The following is a 21,544-nucleotide window of genomic DNA, read 5'->3' as shown; positions in this document are numbered from 1 at the left end:
ACACTCAAACAGATACTATAATACCCCGGCAGACACACATACCCAGACACACACTAGCATGCACACCTAGGCAGACACACTAAGATACCCAAAAGGCACGTGTTCACACAATAACAAACCCAGAAATACACTAATGTGCTCAGACACCTATTGTAACATAACAAGGCAGACAAACACTAACATACCTAGACAGACACACATACACTAAAATACACACCCAAACACACACTACAATACCGAGGCAGACATACACAACAATACCCAGGCAGACACACACATAGCCAGGCACACACTAACACAGAGGTATATATTTTCTCGTAATTGCTAATCAGTGTGATATACAGTTGTGCTCAAAAGTTTGCATACCCTTGGAGAATTTATAATATATGCACCTTTCTTAAAGAAAACATGAGTGAGCAGGCCAAACACATTTCTTTTATTTCTGATGGGATTCATAAATTAATAAAACAAAAAATGGCAACAAAGAAAAAAATTAAATGACCCCTGTTCAAAAGTCTGCATACCCTTAGTTCTTAATACAGTTATTGCCTCCTTTAGCATCAGTGACAGCATGTAATCTTTTGTAATAGTTGTCTATGAGGCACTAAATTATTGTAGGTGGTATAGCTGCCCATTTGTCATGACAAAATACCTCCAGGTCATGCAAAGTATTTCTCCCCAGAGGGGCTCGATGAAATTAAGGTCAGGAGACTGTGATTGCCGGTCCAGAACCAGCACCTTTTTCTGCTGTATCCAATGGAGGGTCAACTTGACCTTGTGCTTAGGTTTATTGTGGTGCTGGAAAGTCCAAGAGCATCCCATGCGCAGCTTTTGTATGGAAGAATTCAAGTTGTCTGGCAGTATTTTCTGATAAAATGCTGAAATCATCTTACCATCAATTTTCACAAGATTCCCTGTGCCTTTAGAGCTCACCCCCCAAAACATCAGTGAGCTGCTACCACCATGCTTCACAGTGGGGATGGTATTCTTTTCGCTATAGGCCTTGTTGACCCCTCTCCAAACATAGCGCTTATGGTTGTGACCATAAAGCTCTATTTTGGTCTCGTCACACTAACATACAGTGTGCCAGAAGCCATGAGACATGTCAAGCTGTTGTTGTGCATATTGTAACCGGGCTCTTTTGTGACATTGACGCAATACAGGCTTCTTTCTGGCAACTCGACCATGCAGCTCATTTTTGTTCAAGTATCGTCATATTGTGCTCCTTGGAACAACCACATTATCTTTTTCCAGAAAAAAAAAAAAGCCCTGTGGGTTTTTCTTTGTATCCTGAACAATTCTTCTGGCAGTTGTGGCTGAAATCTTTCTTGGTTTACCTGACCTTGGCTTGCAGTTTAAAAAGCCACAGGTGTGGGAAATTAACCTTTAATTGCTATTTTAACCTGTGTGTCACCTTGTGTGTCTGTAACAGGGCCAAACATTAAAGGATATGTAGTTTTGATCAGTGCCATTTGGGTGATATCTGTTATCATTTTATAAAAGAGCCAAACAACTATGTGATAAAAATGGCTTCATATGATCACTAGCATTAAATAAGGGTTTTTTGCATGATCAGTCATATTTTCAAAATCAATGCCAACATTTCACAATTCCTGCCAGGGTATGCAAACTTTTGAGCACAACTTTATTAGTAATGGCATCAGATGAATTTATATTGCAGTAAGAAGTATTGCGCCAAAGCTCCAGGTGTAGAACAGCTACCGCAAATCAGTTGCTATAACTCAGCAGTGTAATGAGTATAGGTAATAGTAGTCCTAGTCTTAGTTCCAACAGAGCAGGCAGTAAAGATTGTAATCTGTAAGGCCGCACTTCTTTCCAATTGGAATCATTCAATGATATAATTTAACCAGGGGCAATTGGATGTGAGTGCGGCTATATGTATTGCAATCTTCACTGCCAGTGGAGTTATAGCAACTGGTTTGGGAAGTAAGCTGTTCTAAATGTTTAATAACATTTTGGCACAATACTTCTTATCAGCTATATCAATACACACACAAGTACATACATTATCACACACATCTATGCTCACACACACAAAATTACACATCCATGCTCACATACATATGTATATATTTATATATACATATATACAAATACATTTACACATATAAATACATCCCGCTCCTGCTTACCTCTCACCATTCCAGCTGCTTTATTTCCGGCTGCTCGCACAATGTGTGAGCAGTCTCGGTTTCACCGCGGGATCACATGAGGTAACGTGACCCTGATACACTCCTGTTCGCATTCAGTGCGAGCAACTTCACTTGTACTGCACAGAGGAAGCAGGAAGGGAGCAGAGTCATGTGATGTCACGTACATTCATTGGGTTATGCTTCCTGTGTAGTACAAAAGACCCTCCCACAGGTAAGCAGCAAGGACCTTGTGATCCCGGTTGCCCTGGCTGCTGATCTCACACGGGCCGCACCTCGAGGTCCGGCGGGACGCATTTGGCCCGCGGGCCGCATGTTGGATGCCCCTGCAATATTTTTTTGATATATCTTTCATTTAAGAGATGAATATGTATTTCTTTATTAAATAGTTTCTGCCAGAGGGTTCTAACAGAAATAGTAACTTGACTTTAACAGTGTCGCCAGATATGTGATTTCAGTTTGATGCGCCAAAGAAGCAATTTTAAACTTCTTTTCATCTAATAAAGTAGATCACTTTTATGAGAGGTGTATGCTATTGTAATGAGAGCAGGTAAATTGCTGTACCCAATTGCAATTTTGCAATGGTTCTATCAAATGAGAATTATATAATGTATTGTTTCTCAAAATAATAAAGAAAAACTTACTAAGGGAGAGCTCAAATTTACATTTGTACTCGAAAGGTACTGTTCCTGCCTCTCTGGGCAATTTTATTATTACAATTATTTCATTATATTAATAGAGTGCTAGCAGATCCGGTAGTGGAAATACAAAAGAGGAAAATTCAAAATTGTTAAAATTAAACTGACCATATACTAAATTAACAACATTGACACATGTAAATACATGCTTCTATAGGAGTAGAACTGCTTTTTTCAGAATTTAGGTTTTTAGTATAGATTGCATGCATCTCTGAACAGGTGTTTTTTTAGTGAGCATTTAAAATTAGAATAAGTAGGGGGCAGAATGAGCTATGGAATTCCAGGTACAACAAAGGTAAATTTCTGGAGATGCAATTTGGAAGAAGTGATAATAGTTTTTGAGCCCTGAGGCACAGCAACAGATAGGGAAGAGGACTGAAGTTGCTAAAGGTACCTATCAGAGATATATAATTTTAGCCAGGAGAGAACTAGGTCACGGACGGCATAAGAAAGTTACGTTTTAAACTTTATACTACATACCTTTGCACTATGTGGTTTCCTATTAAGGTGGAAGAGTTGTGCTGCCTTCTTAAATATCTGCTTGAATTAATACATTTTGTTCAGGACTCATCTCTCATTACGCTTCAGTAGCCTGCCCTTTAACCCACTACTGTACCGTCTATATACTTAGAATGGATGTTGAATCTTTATCATTATCTCTGATATTTTTATATATGTGGGTGCTTAGCGGTGGCTAAGGCAAACAATTTAGTGATATGCATTAAAAAGGTTAGCAATGGAAGATTGTGATTAGCCTTATAAAAAGCTCGACATCATTTGGAACCTGCAGTTCATTCATTGGCACCAATTTTTTAAAAATATGTAATTCAATGTGAAATAGTACCAAAGGCTACAAAATTAGCTAGGGGAATTGGGAGTTCCAGTTATGAAGAGCTTTGAGCTAAAACTGATTTAGCTAAGAGGCAATATCATGACAATGTACAGATATACCGTATTTGCTCGATTATAAGACGAGGTTTTTTCCAGAGCAAATGCTCTGAAAAATACCCCTCGTCTTATAATCGGGGTCGTCTTCTAATCGGACCCCAAAAAAATGGCTGGGGCCATGCTGCTTACCGGTCGCGAGCAGCGTCTCTTCCGTTAGAAGCAGGAGGACAGGAAGCTTGTAGCTTCCTCACAGAACTCTATCTCCCCCTCCCTCCTCTGGGGGCGGGGCCAGAGAAGTTGCTGGTACAGCCGGTCCCCTGCAGAAGTCTTCGAGTGAGAGATCTGCAGTTCAGGTAAGGGGGTGGGGGAGGGTTTTTGGGTAAGTATGTGTGATTAATGTGTGAAGTATGTGTGATTAATGGAATGAATGAGTATTTAAATGTTTGTGAATGTGTGTTTGTGTGTGATAGCATGGATGTGTAAGGGGGGTGGGGGTTGTAGCATGGCATAGGGAGGCTGTAATCCCACTACTATCATCCCCAGGTTCCAGCATGTACTGGCTGCCTTGGCTTGATAGGAGTGTGATTGCTGTTAGCAGCAATCACACTCCTATCAAGCCAAGGCAGCCAGTACATGCTGGGTTAAAAGGCATATCATGGGGCTGAGTGGCATATAGGGGGTTAAAATGCATTTCTGGACCTCCAGAAATGCATTTTAACCCCCTATATGCCACTCAGCCCCATGATATGCATATATACCTCCAGAAATGCATTTTAACCCCCTATATGCCACTCAGCCCCATGATATGCCTTTTAACCCCCTATATGCCAGAGTGGCATATAGGGGTATAAGGCATATCATGGGGCAGAGTGGCAAATAGGGGGGTATAAAGCATTTCTGGGGGCAGAGTGGCATAACTGGGGGGGGCAGGTTGGCAAATAAAAGGAAATTTAAAAAATATATTTACATGAATTAATATTTACTGGTAAAACTTTTTTTCCTATAGGGTCGTCTTATATTCAGGCTTTTTGTTTTTTTCCTAAATTAATATTTTGATTTTGGGGGGTCGTCTTATAATCGGGGTCGTCTTATAATCGAGCAAATACGGTATTCATGGTCTACAAGAGGTTCTTCTGTGAGAAATCTTTACACTTCAGAAAGAGCCGATAACAAAAGGCCAACTGTTTTGTTGCCCATCTTAAACAAAGCAGGATGTTGTACACAGTAAGTATTGTAAAGGTCTAGCATGAACTACCCACGGTGGTGATGACTGCAGGTACTATGGAGTCTCTCTGCAATATATTGGACTGTGTTTTGGCAGGACATTGTATTAAGTAGGATACAATTTAAAGTTGTTGATCCAGGGACTGTTCTGACAGCCCATGGAGTCATTATATTTACCCTTCAAATTGGTCAAATTTGATGTGTACTTAAAACAATAGATTTGTCTTCATCTACACTAAATCAGTTAGGGATATCTGTATATCTTAATGTTGGATAAGCCACAATGGAGACAATGTATCAAATAAAAATGCAGTTGTCACAGACATACGTGGGATTTGTAAATAAAGCTGCAGTAATGCATCCCATCCCAAAGGGGTTTGATCATTAAACTACAAATAAACCTCAAGACCTTCTAAGTAAAATACTCACTAGATGACATACTTTAAAAGATTTATAAGGATGTCTTGGAATTTTAAGTGCTATGTGGCTATAAACCTAAAAAAACTTTTTCGGCATAGTAGGCAAGAGCTTCGAGATGTATCATACTGGCATAAAAATTTAATATATTTATGATGAACTATTCAGTGATGATTTGCACAGTGCTACTATATTGTTCTGCTTTTCACTGGACCATAGGAACAGATTATATTCCCATTTTAAGATGCAAACTATAGCCTGGGCTAGGATTCCATTTCATGTGGTAGAAAGCAATGTTTCTAAATATGAAAATGTCCAAATGAGCACTCCTAGAAGCTTGCTATGTCAAGGACCATATTACCACCCTTATAATACTGAAGGTCAGGGAGTCGTGTCCGTACCTCCATGTGGAAGTGATGCTCAATTCCACTGGTCATCTACAACCATCCTCAATATATTTTGAGAGTCCAGTAAATTGAATAAATAACCGTTATAAATGTTCCATAAAAGTTCACATTAAATTAACCACATCTTGCTCATTTGCATAACAAGCTGTATGTATACCGAGGCATATTAAAAATGTAACAAGATGATGGTTAGACTAGTGCTCTTTCCAACAATTTGCAATTCAGACGTATTTTAAAATGTTAAGTATTTTACATTTTTTGTTATGTTTTAAAATGTCAGTAAAAAAAAATATTGGCAGAACAAAATATCAAGCAATGCTACAATACCTGTTAAAAATAGCACAGAGTCAAAAAATAAGCCAAAAACAACTTGAGAAAAATCCACTGTCTATATCTCTCTTTATATATAACACCTTTTCATCGTGGTCATGCTAGGCAGAACTTAAAGCAATGTGCATATGAATCCCTGTATGTATCACCAGAATTACCAAGAATTTGCACTAACAAAGCCCTGGCAGTAAGTGTTGCGCACTAGGAGGAGGTGGCTGTCGGCTAGTGTCATGTGTAGGAAAGAAAACAACTGCTGAATAGTGTTGGGTCCAGGGTTGAGTGAGAGTGTTAAGTGCCTTCTTTAATTTGGGGCAAAAGGGGCAGCTGCCCTGGTCCTAGTCATTTCTGGGAGACCACAACAACCACGAACGCAGGGGTTGCAACTGAGACCGGGCCAGGCACTCTTGAGGGCCCGGGCGATCACTTCTGCATGGGCCCGGAGCTTACCCCTATGTTGCTTGCACATTCAGCGAGGGAAAGCAGGACATGTTACTTTACCGGACCCTGCTGTGCTCCTGCTTCCCCTGGGCAGTAGAAGCAAAATTGCTTGCACAGTATGAACGCCTAAAGCCTTGATCACTTGCTGGACCTGCATCATTCATTTGCTATGCTATTTCCATAATATTGTGCTCCTCCCCTGCCCAGCACATGTGGTGTGAGGACATCTAGGTCCAGAAAGAGGGAGATAGACAGTCACCTCTTAATCTCTTAGATTAGAGTCTGTGTGGCAAGTATTTTTGTGAGATTTTTTTGGTGTTGGAGTGAAGGCCATGCTAGGAAACATGGGGGGATGCTTGCTCAGGGTCCAATAAATATTAAATGTGGTCCTGATAATGTTGTTTGTAAGGGAGGCTTCCTTACAGGTCTGTATGTGTGGGAGGCTGCCTGATTGTGGTGTGTACGCAGCAGGGGCTGATGGATAGGGTTTGTGTTGGGTGAGGGAGAAAAGAGAGAGAAAGAAAGACAGGTGATTTGTCAATACAGACTACTGCCCACTAAGATGTGTATTAGAATTGACCTTCTTTGTCTTGAAGAAATGAATACCTTTCAGTAGAGTCAAATACATGATCAAACCTTGTAGCTCAGGGTGAATGTTGTGCTTGTATTTTGGCCCTGACTATTGAATTTGATACTGTTTCTGAAACTATAAACATTTCCCTTTCTATACCTACTATACATTTCAGGGGCATCTAGTCTTGGCACCCAATATAATTCCTGTTGTATCTGTATGGTGTAATAGCTATTTATTACTTTTACATTACATTTTATTATAGAGTATCAGCGTACTCTCCAGCACAATTACAAATGGGGAGAATATAAAATTACCAATAACATTACAATTAATAATATCCAAAAATACTGACCCACAAGGTGGTACAGAAGTAGAAGAGGGCCTTGCCCTTGACATCTTGCAGTCCATTAATCTGCTAAAGTTTCTGTCTTTACTACCATTTATCTGCACATTTCCACAAAATGTAACTACATTACTCATAACATTTCACCATTTCTATCCTCATGAAGCCTTCATGCCCCTGTCTGACACTGTAAAGAGATTATTTTTACATTGCATTTTATGGGAATGTGGCAATGGCCTTTAACAGTCCTAACAGGGAACAAGTATGTCTATTGTGTTCTCTTAGTGCTGTGTATTTTTACAGTGCTCTAATTGCAAGAGTGACTGGAAACCTTTCTTATCACTTTTCAAAAGAAAGTAGGTCATGTTCACAATTGGAAATAGTATTATTCTTCCTGCTACCAGAAAACAACAAATTAAATGTATGCAGTATTAATATGACTTTATGTGTATATGTAAATTTAATAAAAAGTGATAAGTGACCTAACCTCGTAAAAACCAAACATTAAATGTAGTTTTGATTTTGAACTAGGTCAAGCAAGGAGTATAGGTCTTTCTTTTAACCGAACACAATTTGGGCATTCTGGATTAACTTTGAAAAACTAAGCTTTGGATCACATGGAACGGGAACTTCACCTTGGAGCCACACATCTGATCCTTTCAAGTTCCAGAATGCAGTGTTTGAAGACCCGTATTTCTATGGTTGATAACTTGACATGGGATCTTTAAAGCATTGGTGTAACATCCTTAAAGCTAAGATAATACACACTCGTAGCCTAAAGGATAGGTCTTTGAAGATCAGCGGTGTATCATTAAAAGTCTTTAGGTGATGTCTCAGACCCAATGTAATACCTTATAACTCTGGCAAAAATATGTTTATAGTTTCTTTCTGAAAAAGAGAAAAACTACCCATAAAAAAATCTATAAATAACACAACAGCTATGACTGAAGAAGGCAGGGTTTCTTAATGACTCAACCCAAGGCATGTTTAATAAAATCAGGAGGTATCTAAAAGCAACCAAGGATTGGAGGTGTTATATGTAGTTTTCTCACTATAGAACATAACCCATGGCTCAACTGGTGCTTTAGCAGTTTCTGCAAAAAATGCTGCATTGTAAAACACTTTCTGAATACGCAATGCTGGCCCTCTATACTACAGCACATACAGTATATGTCTATATAGAGCTTAGAGTCTTAACTCAAAAGACAAACACAGAAAACAGTGTACTCATATAAGTTTTTGGATCTCTGAGGTTTCTTCTTGAAATGGAACGTATCTGAAGATGAGATTATTGAGGTCCTTAAGTCTTAATGTCATTCTATAACATTTTTTTTTGTATAAGTTTAGGAAAATGTTTAGGTCAGCGCCACTTTTACAATGGTCCAGGGGACTGCTTGCCCCACTTTGGCTTGTATGCAAAGAGAACTGCTTTGCTTATCTAAGCCTGCCACTGAAAAAAGAGAATTAAAAAAATTACATGGTGAAAACCAAAATTAGGAAACATTTGTGGGAAACTGATTTTGTCTCATTCAGTGTAATTACAGTGAATTTAATTCTACAAGATGTTGCCTGTAAGGCATCCAGTGACCTTTCCAATATTAGGCACAGGTATAGATTTATTTCAGCTTTGAAGTCAGTTTTGTAGATGAGGTATAAAGTGACATGCCGCATTCAGTTTTGATTTGTTGCAGATTGGTGATTAGTCAGTGGGGCTAATATGAGTTGAGTTTAGAATATATTATATGTAGAATATATTTGACATTTACATCATTGTTAAGGACATATATATTTCACAGGGGTTTTATTCACTAAACTGTGAACTGTAGGTGGATGAATCTAAACAATTTAAACGAAACATGATAGAGGAGCAACTCAGCAACGAATTGCGGTGTCTACCAGGGGTTGAGGTGTCTTTACTAATAATGTCAAAGATGTTAGGGTGTCAGAACTAAGGAATTTCCTTCTCTCTCTCTCTCTTTATTAACATTAAATGCTCTATTAATATAAAGTATAGCATTTCATCTGCATCCGTCTGCATCAAAAGATCTAGACTTTGTATTTATTCTGTTTTCCTGAAGTATCACATTGGTACTCAATAAATTCTAAACAAATTTAATATTGGAGATACACACCTATAACATGTTTTTTATTATTTAACTCTTCATTCAGCTTCTCTTATTAATATATAAGATACAGATTGTTTAATACACACATTTAGTGTAGTCTCTCTATAATGATTGTTATGTGCCAATATGCCCCAGTACCGGCTAGCATATAAACTACCCCTGTGGAGAGTCCCAGAGAATTTATTACAAAGTATGTAGCTGACCTTGAACTCCTTTGCTCCAGGAAGAAAAACCGTGATTGACCATATATTCATTCTGTCTGTTTTCCGTTATAAAACTTCAGACAAGAAAAATAGCTATATACAAAATCAATTGCTATTTCCACCCACTGAGCCACATTCTCACCTTACCGCAAAATCTAATCAAAGGATTTGCCCTTTGCGACCCCGCAAGGAGGGAGTGGTAGAGGGACAGCCATAGCCGATTGTCAAGGGCACATTGTGGTTCTGAAGAATAAAATGTAGATTTGATAAACCTCTTTAGCAAAGATGCTTGACCCTCCTTAGAATTGTAAATGAGTCATTATCTTACAAGTCTTAATTGAGACAGTGACAGAATAAAGACAAATTAGAAGAAAGTAGGCAAACACCAACACTTAGAACTGGTGAGTTTTAACCCCGTTCCTTCAATGAGTTGATAAAAAAGGCAATATATTATTTTCAAAAATATTTAAAAAATTATCAGGAAAGACTAAATTATCAGTATCAGTGGTGGACTGGGGGGACAGTGCCACTCATCAGGGCAGTGCCACACTTGGCTCCTCAAAAATCCCTCTTTCTCAATGTCTCCCTACCTTCTCTGCTGACCACTTCTGTGTCCTTTTCTCTTTTCTGCTTCTATTTCTGTCCTCGATCTTCCTCTGGTTCTCCCCGGGATCAGCTCTGTTGACCAGGCCCTGCCGGAGTACTTCTGCAAAAGGGCTAAGTAGACAGCCTCCCCCAGTTCCTCTAATCAGGGCAGGGTGTGTGTGGAGGCTCCACACTTTTGAGGAACAGCTTTTTGGGGCCTGGTCAGCAGAGCTGATACAGGGGAGAACTGGACCAACAAAGAGGACAGAAGAAGAGGCAAGAGAAGAAGCGGCGCTGTGGGAAAAGAGACGGATACACAGAAGCGGTCAGCAGAGAATGTAGGGGAACAGAGTGTGAGAGAGCATGAGAGAGTGAGTAAGAGTGTGTGGGTTTTTTTTTTACATTTTAAAATGGATCAACCTTGTGATCCAAATACTCTAGGTATGCCCCTGCTCAGTATGCATTGCTTGAAGGCACATGGGTATCCCGAATCTAGACAAGAACAAGGACTGATTAAGTTTATTTGCCATCAGATTTTATGTTTCTTTGTTATAGCTAGTTCACGTGCTTTATAGTGCAGTAAAAGTTGAGTGACAGAATGTAAAAACGGTACAATAAAACCCCCCCTTTTACCCCTTGGTAGCCCTTGTCCTGTCTTCACCTCAACATGAGTGTTGTCTGATGCTTGGCATGGGCTGCTATGATACTTTATTGTCCTTTTTAGGATAATAGCCACACTGTGTAGCTAAGCTTCGGCAGCCACAGTGCCAGCGCAGCTCAGATGCAGCGGCATCCCCCCATCTCTCTACAACGCTAGTTCTGTCTGGCGCTCAAGGTCATTGGTGTTCCAGCAGGAGCAACATTTGGTGGGGGCACCCAGTCATGCTCATACAAGGTTATCTCAGGGCAAATTGGCGGAGCTTCCAGTGATGTCTTCTCCCACGATCCAGAGATGCAGACAAAGAAAGAAGAAACAAGAGAGAAGAACAAGAAGATGAGATACATATAAGATAGTCCACAGTAAATAAAACATAACATCAACAAACATTTAAAATAAATCAGTGGTATAATAGGGAATGACTGGGAAAAAAAACATACAAATACTTGATTTCCAAAGATAGATCTTCAACCATGGAATCTGAGAATGAAAAGGAAACAAAAGATAAAACTTAAAGTAAATTACCTCTCAAGGTAACATACCCATACGTGATCCAGTGCAGCACAATGCCGTGTGACACCGGACTACTCTTTCTGTAAAGTAGAATTTCAAGTTCAAGCCTCTGCTTCTTAAAATGCTTACCTCTTTGACTTTATTAAACATCTTAACATACTTAAAAGGTATCTTTCTAAATGATTAATGTAATTTCGAAGCCATGGTCTCCAGAACGGGCTATATATACCATTCTGAGGTGTCACTGGTCAAGTATAAGGCACCTTTAGTAAAATGCGTCCTGAGTTGCTCTGAGGATTTCGTAGGTGCAATTCCAGATATGTTAACAGAGACATTAAGAAGGATTTCCCAGTAGATTAAAAATTAAGAAGTCTTGCCTACATGACCGGATCAAATTCCAGACATGCTCATGGTTGCACTAGCAATAAATATGCACTATTCAGCAATTCTGCATCCTTTATTGGTTCATTACTTAGAACTTGCTCTTGCTTGAGTAAGGAGTCAGGAGTGACCCAGACTATGTTCCAAATAAGTTTTATGTCGCACCATTAAATCTATGTTTCTGAGAGCCAAGCAAAACAATTGGGGGAAAGTGGTAAAGTAGGTCATTAAGTATTGAAAGTATCTGAATAGACAATGACACTCTGATGCCCTTTTTGTAGATTTATAGTAGAATTATAATGAATTAGGCTGCATCAAAGGGAATACATCCCTAAAGATATGCTTTTGAAGGTATTTGCACATTACCAGTATGCTCCGACACTTGCTTATTAAGAGACGCATAATCCCAATTATATAATATCTGCCGTGGGTATACCAGGTATCTGAGTTATTAAGAAAATATATAGTTCAACCACGCAGCAGGTATTTTTCAATATTTTTTGGAAAATATTAAAATGCATTAGAAAGAACCCAACAATGTGAATAACAGCAGAAGAATGAATAATGTAAACAACAAGAAATAGAGATATAGAAATTAAAATGTATGTCTGTAAACATGCCAAAGCTTCTAACTATGAAAGTGCAAGGTGGTCATTTTTAATCAGGATAACGTGTCAAGCAGTTTCTGCTCTTGGAGAAAACACAACTTGATTATTCCAAGTTTGCAGATTGATGCTGTATTCATTTTCTGTAAAGTACTTTTGTGGGAAAGACTTCTGCAGGAAGAAGTAGAGGTCAATTTGTTTATTTCAGCTTGTTTTTTTTATCATTGAATTGTTTCAGGATATGAGTGAAATATTAACCAAGAAAAATAATGCATCACTCAAGCTTACAAGGGTGTATGCCTTGAGATGGAACGTTAACTCTAACGTTTCATGACCTTTTAGACAAACAAGGGACATTACTCTTCTGAATGCCTAGGGGCTTAATCATGATATGCGTATTATAATCCTATAAAAACACACTAATCTCCAGGAATAATGCTGTAGATAAGATCTACCCTTTAAAGTATATATAAACATTTGAAAATAATTATAGCTTTGACGCTAATTTCTTGATAAGAAATGTTAAGGAGAACCACATTGTTTTGTGGATCCAATGTTTAACTAGAAGCAGATGCTAAAATTTAAGAAAAAAAAAATAGTTTTTTATACAAGTCTGGATATATTTTGTTTTGTATTCATGAGTGATTTACCATTAAAGTCAAATAATTATGAGGAATAGAAAAAATACTAAAATTGCTTTTACTATTAATTATTAATAATTATTACATGTGAGAGGGTATCTGTTGACTACCTCTCATATCATGGCGCAGAAGTAAAATAAAATGTCCTTCAGGGACTAATGTTATTATTTAATATCAGAATATAAAGATAAAATTAAACCAGCTAAGTATATTTTAACAAAATATAACCTCTAATATGTATATACTAAATATAAATAGCAAACAATATGCTGCTGAAATGTTTAGGAAATGCTATTTATACATATTGGAGCTTGTTGGTAATTTTTTTTATAAAACATTTCCCTCTCATTATGTTTCCATTTAGTACTAAACAAAATATACATCTGATATGAAGATGTGACCAAAGATCCATTAAATGTATTTGAAATTAGTTTATGTAGCTGCGGGTGGAAGTTCCTGGAAACTTGTGGGCTCTGGCCAGTTGATTACCCCAGGGAACTGGAAACTCATAAGGATGGGTTCTTATTCATTTAGGGAGGGAGGTAATTTAAATGTGGGTTTTGCAGAAATACATTTTTTAATTACTATATACCTGCATACCTGGGAACTTCTGGGCTCCGGCCTTCCCTTGCGGGACGCGGCCAACTTTGCACACTGACGTCAGCGGGTGGTCCCACTGACGTTACTGGGAGTTCCCGCTGACGTCTGCGCTCCCACTGACGTCGAGGGAGTTCCCGCTGCCGTTGGGGGCGTTCCCGCAGCGGGAAACACCCCCATTTAAAGGAAAAATGGGCGGGGAGCGGAGCGTGTCAAGACCCCACTCCCGAGGCCTGGAGGATTCCGGTCTTGACCCGGAGAACCGGAGGACCAGCGTTCCCAGGTATGTATATCTGTACCATCTTGATAACAGGTTGCGCTGTGACCCGAAACGTTGGTTGTTTTTCTGTACCCTGGAATAAATTGATTTAGAAGTCTGATTTTAAAGTTTGAAAAAAGTCCTGTGAGTGGAGTGCTCCATACATTTACTATGGATTGTGTGTGTATATATATATATATATATATATATATATATAAACTCTGATATTATTGTAATGTTTACTACATATGATTTTTATTTCTATGTTATATGTGTCCTAGTACCCTGGAGTATTACTAGGTCCAGCCACTGCCAAACTAATCCATATTAACCCCTTAACTTTCAACTATGCAGAGGCTAGGATCTCCTGTAGTTGCCAGCCAGGGTATATACACTTTCTGGCATATCAAGCCCAAGACAAAATTACAAGTGATACATTAGTATATGTGTACTGTTCCTAAATGAACAATGGCAATATATCTGAGGATAAAAATAAAAATGATAGGGTCATTTAGGGATTATCTTCCATTACACAGAGTAATGGAGTGGTAACATAGAATGAAAAACACAATTTGAATGCATAATACATTCTTGGGTTTTTCTAGAGAAAGCAACATCTACTCTTCCTGCTGACATTGTGCTTTTACTCCTAATACTTCTAGCCAGTCAACAGCTCTCTGGGATTCATAAAAAATGCCCAGCATAATGTACCATTCAATCATAACAAATATCATTGTCATAAACATGAAAGCCGAGAGCCCTGGATGAGAGTCATGGTGGTTGTTGTCTAACATAAAAAGGGGGTTATTTAAGGCTTCTTGCTGTTAGAATAAAATTATAGCTTTCTGGCTGATGGTTGTATCAGTTGTACCCCAACATAGCTTGTGAATTGCTCTGTTACTTAACAAACACATTTGATTTTTAAGACTGACAAATTATATCAACAAGTAACACTAGAAAAAAACACACAAAGGAAATAAAGCTCTTGCTTGTGTTAATGCTAGTTATCTAAGTCAGCAGTGGCCTCTCCCAGCCCGATTTTAAACGTGAAATTGTGGATTTCGTGGTGTTCTAATGATTGTTTTCAGTTTGCATACCAAAAACACAATTTAAAGCAGGTGCTGTAAAATAATTCACAACAAAGGTGACTTTTAAACTACTGCTTTGTATTACTGTTATTTTTCATGGCTTCAAACAGTGACAACAATACCCCAAATCATCTAGACACTCTATAACTCCAAGGTTATTTTCCATTTATTTTGCTTTAAAGCTCAAAAGAAAAAAAAAGTGTAATCTGAATCAACCACAAAGGAAAGTGATTCTTCTTAGTGCAGTTGACTCTAGTTTATTGGTCATCAGGTTCAATGGCAGAACATGAACCGAGACAGGTAAACTAACTTCCAACAGCATTTATTTAATAGCTTAAAGCGCTACCTTTTTACAATGCATTAAAGATAAATATGAATACAATGACAAAACAACCTTTGGTATTCTACAGCAACACATTTTTGTATTCGACAGCAACTCATTTGATTATAGTGGAATACCTGAAAGAGTCAAATCTGATATATGTCATTTGATATTTACTATTATGTGTTTATTTAATTTGTTGTACAGTAATCAATGCTTGTACTATTTATCGATTAGTTGTATATTGCTGAAATCCTCATTTGCTTTTGTAATGTTCTTTGTGTATTTGTTTATTATTTATCCTTTAAAGTAATTCCACATTTATTGGAATGAGTATTTAGAGGTCTTATGCGGTGTGTTCCTTTGCCTAAGATTGGGTGGATGTAGTGTGAAACGCGTTAGGCAATTTGTCTCTTACTTCTCCTCCTCTGCTACGCAGTGAAAATATTAGATTTAATTATAGCTCATTAAATTATTTTTGACAGATGGAATATTTCAGTCGTTTGGTGTCCATAGTATATTATTTCCTTTTGAAGCACTAAATGCAGAACATGCTTTATTATTTTACTTTTTAACAATATTATTATTTATTGTTTTATATAGAGCCATCATTTTCTGTAAGGGTGTACAATGGGCAAACAGAACACCCCTCACATTTTTGTAAATATTTTATTATATCTTTTCATGTGACAACACTGAAGAGATGACTCTGCTACAATGTAAAGTAATGTACAGCCTGTATAACAGTGTAAATTTGCTGTCCCCTCAAAATAACTCAACATACAGCCATTAACCCCTTGACTGCTAACGACGGCATGGTGCCGTCGCTAGCAGTCCCAGTCAGGTGCTAACGACGGCACCATGTCGTCGCTATCACTCTCCTACCTTGATGGGGGTCTGTGGACCCCCATCACCACCTACCCCGGCGATCTGCCCCTCATATTGAAGGGCATCACTGGGACCACCCGATCCGGCCAGTGACGTCGCGCGTAATGACGCGATGACGTCACCGCGCAACTTTATTGAAAACTGACAATTGTCAGTTTTCACGGTATGGGGGCATGCTGCTTAGATGCCTGTTTCTCAGGCATCTGAGCAGCTACAGACTCGCAACATATACCGTTGGAAAGGTAATCGCCTCACCTTTCCAACGGTATAATGCTTGTAAAAAAAGAATAAAAAATATTATGTTAAAAAAATAAAAATGTACAAAAAAAGTAAAAAAAATGATTTGGGGGTCTCTAAAGGCAGATAAATAAAGATCAAAATTGCCTAGAGACCCCCAAATTAAATTATCTAAACATAAACTGGTTTAACTTTAAAAAAAAAAAAGTTTAAGTATTCTAGCTAAATGATCACTGTGGTAGCCAATGTTACTACAGCGATCATATAGCTATAAAAAGTCACATTCCCTTTTTAAAAATGGCCGATACTAAATTTTAACCCCATGATCCCTTTGATCATGGGGTTAAATTTAGCCAATGGTAGAGGAAGGGAATTTTTGAAATCCAGATGAACTGCAAAAATCAGCCGTATATCCTGTAGTACGTAAGTTAACCATGTCATCCCTGGAGCCCCTTGCATTTTTACTGCAAAACTTATTTTTGCTGTAAAAGTGAGTTTTTCTCCCTTTACGATCATCTCTTTGGGATTGTAAGGGGAATGAATGGTGTGTGTGCTTCTGCGAGTGAATGTATGGAAAGTATGGTGTGTGCTTCTGCGAGTGAATGGAGATATGAAAAGCGTGTGAATGGTCAGTAATTAGGGTTGAAGCCTTGACGTGGCATTACTGCTCACGTAAGAAGTTAAATTATGGCACAAAAAGTACATATTTTCAAAAACTACACCCCTCTGCGCATCAAATGAGGGGCTGCATGTGTTTCTAGGACAAACCTGGAGTGCGCAAGACACAAATGAACATGTCGCTATGGATAGAAAAAACATATTTTCTAGCCAAAGCGACATTTTCCATCATTATCTGTGAACTTAACTTTTGTCCTAGAAATACATGTAACCCCTCATTTGAAGCTCCAAGGGGTGTAGTTTCTTGAAATGTGTACTTTATGTACCCTAATTTAACTTCCCAGATGTATAGACCACTTTAACTTCAGATATGGCAGATTGGAGAATCTTGTTAAAAAATTGTCTTAAAACATTTAGGGGTGATGGCTGCATTTAGACAGCTCTAGACAGCTGGGAAGTTAAATTATGGTACATAAAGTATATATTTTCAGAAACTACACCCCTTGGCGCATCAAATGAGGGGCTGCATGTGTTTCTAGGACAAACCTGGAGTGCGGAAGACATAAATGAACTTGTCGCTTTTAATTTTATTTATTTTTTATTTTTATTTGTGTGATATTCACTTATTTGTTGTGCACGTCAGATATGTGATACAAATACAAATAAGACTTCATTTGCTGCGGCTGGGGGTGTAGTTTCTAAAAATATATAGTTTTATTGGCATATTTTAACATCCCGGGCAGCTAGAGCTGTTTAATTGACGCAGCCATGCATTAAATTTAAAGATGAATTTTGTGATAGTCTAATAAATTTAACTTTTAGCAATAAAATATTAGAAAAACACAGTCTACTGTTCTCAATTTCTGTTTATTTTAGGCCGGTTACCTACTACAAATATTTAGCAACACAGGTTTTGATATTAGAGTTTAGAAAAATAACATTACAAACTAGTTTTTATTGAGTTGGAAGTGAAAAATTACACTTTTTTCCCATTTTTGGTTGTATTTTGCAAACCTAATGAGACATACACATATAAAAATGGTATATTTGGAATCTGCTGGGTGTGCTGAAAAAAACAATATATGGTTTGTATAATTTATTCCCAAGAAATGTACTTGAAACGCGTTTAAACGTGAGATGCACCAAAATGCCGAAAACTAGCTTAGCACCAGGGTGTGAAATGGCTTAGCAGCCAAGGGGTTAATGTCTAAACCTTGGCAACAAAAGTGAGTACACCCCTAAGTTGAAATGTCCAAATTGGGCCCAAAGTGTCAATATTTTGTGTGGCCACCATTATTTTCCAGCACTGTCTTAACCCTCTTGGGCATGGAGTTCACCAGAGCTTCACAGGTTGCCACTGGAGTCCTCTTTCACTCCTCCATGACGACATCACGGAGCTAGTAGATGGTAGAGACCTTGCACGCCCCTACCTTCCATTTCAGCATGCCCCACAGATGCTCAATAGGGTTTAGGTCTGGAGATATGCTTGGCCAGTCCATCACCTTTACCCTCAGCTTCTTTAGCAAGGCAGTGATCGTCTTGGAGGTGTGTTTGTGGTCGTTATCATGTTGGAATACTGCCCTGCGGCCCAGTCTCCGAAGGGAGGGGATCATGCTCTGCTTCAGTATGTCACAGTACATGTTGGCCTTCATGGTTCCCTCAATGAACAGTAGCTCCCGGGTGCTGGCAGCACGCATGCAGGCCCAGACCATGACACTCCCACCACCATGCTTGACTGTAGGCAAGACACACTTGTCTTTGTACTCCTCATCTGGTTGCCTCCACACACGCTTGACACCATCTGAACCAAATATGTTTATCTTGGTCTCATTGGACCACAGGACATGGTTCTAGTAATCCATGTACATAGTCTGCTTGTCTTCAGCAAACTGTTTGTCCTCAATTACTTCAGTTTACTAAAGTTTATTGTTATACCAACGCCAGTGAAATTGATGTCTTACTCTAATATTAGAAACTGCAATGGATTGAGACAAGTCCTTTAACTTTTTAAAAATAATATCTTATAGTATGAAAGAAGGGTTAAATGAGTGGATCAATTGGCCAAAGGAATACACCCAGGGATGTTAGTTAAAGCTTTATACGAATCTAGAAGATGTTCTCAAAGAAGAAGGTTAGAGTAAAGAACAAACAGTGAACCATATATTTCAGTTCATGGGTTTAATTATGCCCCTGTTTCTTAAAAGTGCTTTTTTTGAATGACTGTTTTCTAACTTCATCTGACACAACACTAACTAGGCCTTTGTTTGCCCTCAGGGCTGCAAATGTGCATCAACACCACTAAAGCAACCCATGATATTTCTAATTAGATATCCTATTGATAGCTAAGGGGGACAACGTCACAGTTTGATTTCAATGTATCTCAGAGAAAAGAAATGTGTTTGAAAAGGGCATCAATTTGCATACATCTAAATATGTTAAGGTATACAGGGCATGCTCTTGTTCACAGCAAAACGCTGCCAGAAGAGCTTGAGTCAGATGGGGCCGACTCCGAAGAAGAGTTCTAGAAATATTTAAATATTGTTTTAAAGTTAAGAGAACAGCCTGGAGCTGACTTCTTGTCCGCAGTTTCTTTAAAATGGTAATCATCACTTCAGAACCTGATATAAAAATCAAGATATTGAACTAATCTACATTTCCCAAATTGATCTTAACACTCACCTACTGTACTCTTTCTGTGGTCTTAAGTCAGCCTTTTAATCAACTGGAGAGGGGTCACAGTAGGTATATACCTTTCTTCTGGAGTAGTGCACTCTATAAATATAAAGTGGTTATTCCAAGAAGGAAGTTTTAATAAGTGTAAGAGCTCAGTTTCATCAAACTATTATTTTGTATAGCAAGAAAATTTGATAGCAAGTATTTAATGTGTTACTAAATATGAGCACTGTCCTTTTTGGTAGCATACATGTGATTTACTGTTGCTTCTGTGACTTTATTACTAATGCATCTTGGTCTCAGTAGAGGTAAAATACCTGTGTTCACCCCTTCATCCAAACATTAAAACTGCATTGCTGTCTCTAAACAAGTGGCAGAAACTTGATACATGAAACAAGATATAATAATGTAACATTAACTTTTTTAATATATCGCTCTTCAAATGCCACAGAATTATTAGATGTCTCCAAATAGCCTCTTTGAAATGTGTTGCCCACTATCCCTGCACACAAGAGTTTCTATCTACAGCTACAAAGTATTATTTTTAAATCAAATGTAGGCCATTTCTATTTCAGATATGAGAAGGATTAGAGGATTGTGCAGATAAATAAAACATACTTTCTGAGTTTCACTCTGGCAAGAGTTCTTTTTTGGGAGATGTGCTTTGATTAGTATTCCAAAAGCCTTTACTTTTTTTTAGCTGTTGTCTTAAAAGAGTGGTATCCTCAAATGCCCTAGTAGACTTTTCCCAGAACTAAACCTACAAGGCTACCTTATCCAGAAACACATCTGACAATTAATTCACTCCGTAAAGCAAGGTCTATCATCATTAACTGTTCCAATGGTATATGTCTTGCATGTACAAAATACATGTATATACTATATTTGCTCTGTTATATGATGACCCTAACTAAAAGACCAACCCCCAAACTTTGCATCATGATAAAACAAATAACAAAAGACCTGAATATAAAACAACCCTACAGTCATTCACTGTCTTTCACACTCTCTGTCAATGACTCTCTACCTTCTCCACCAACCGCTTCCGCTTCCCTACCTCATTTTCTGCAGCTTCTTGCCTGATTTTGTTCTCTCTTTGTCCACTTCTCCCCGGTTTCAAGGTACTTCTGCACAAAGGTAGAGCCTCCGCACACACTCTCCCCCCCGACTAGAGGAACGGGGGGCGTCCCCATGGTGAGCATGGTGGTTTCACCCTTTCGTTGATGTATTTCAGGAGGCCAGAGTATTGCAGATGGATTCATGGAGAAAGAGAAGTGTTTCTGCACATCTCTTCCTTGTGATTGGCATCTTGGACTACTTCCGCAAAAGGGTGGAGTCACGGCTGATAGTAGCTTATTTCTATAATAAGACAGACTTGAGTAACTAAATAAGCGAGTAACGCAGTACAATATTGCATTGTTATCAAATAGAAGAGCTCAGTAATGGCTTTAAGCTAAAGTAACGGCAAACTTAAACGAGTTGAAAACAGCTTGATACACTTGGCGGTAATTCCAACAAATAAAATAAACTAAGAACTGATGCTGAAAAAGCCTTTTCTTCTACTTGGCTATTAAAGCTGGGTAATTGAGAATTTAATTTGTAATGGATGTTTGGTAGAGGAAATAGTTGGCCCCTCTTTTAAGTTTGAAGATGCGCTGCT

Source organism: Spea bombifrons, chromosome 1, assembly GCF_027358695.1.
Source record: "Spea bombifrons isolate aSpeBom1 chromosome 1, aSpeBom1.2.pri, whole genome shotgun sequence".
NCBI lineage: Eukaryota > Metazoa > Chordata > Amphibia > Anura > Pelobatidae > Spea > Spea bombifrons.
Note: the sequence above shows the minus strand (reverse complement) of the source record.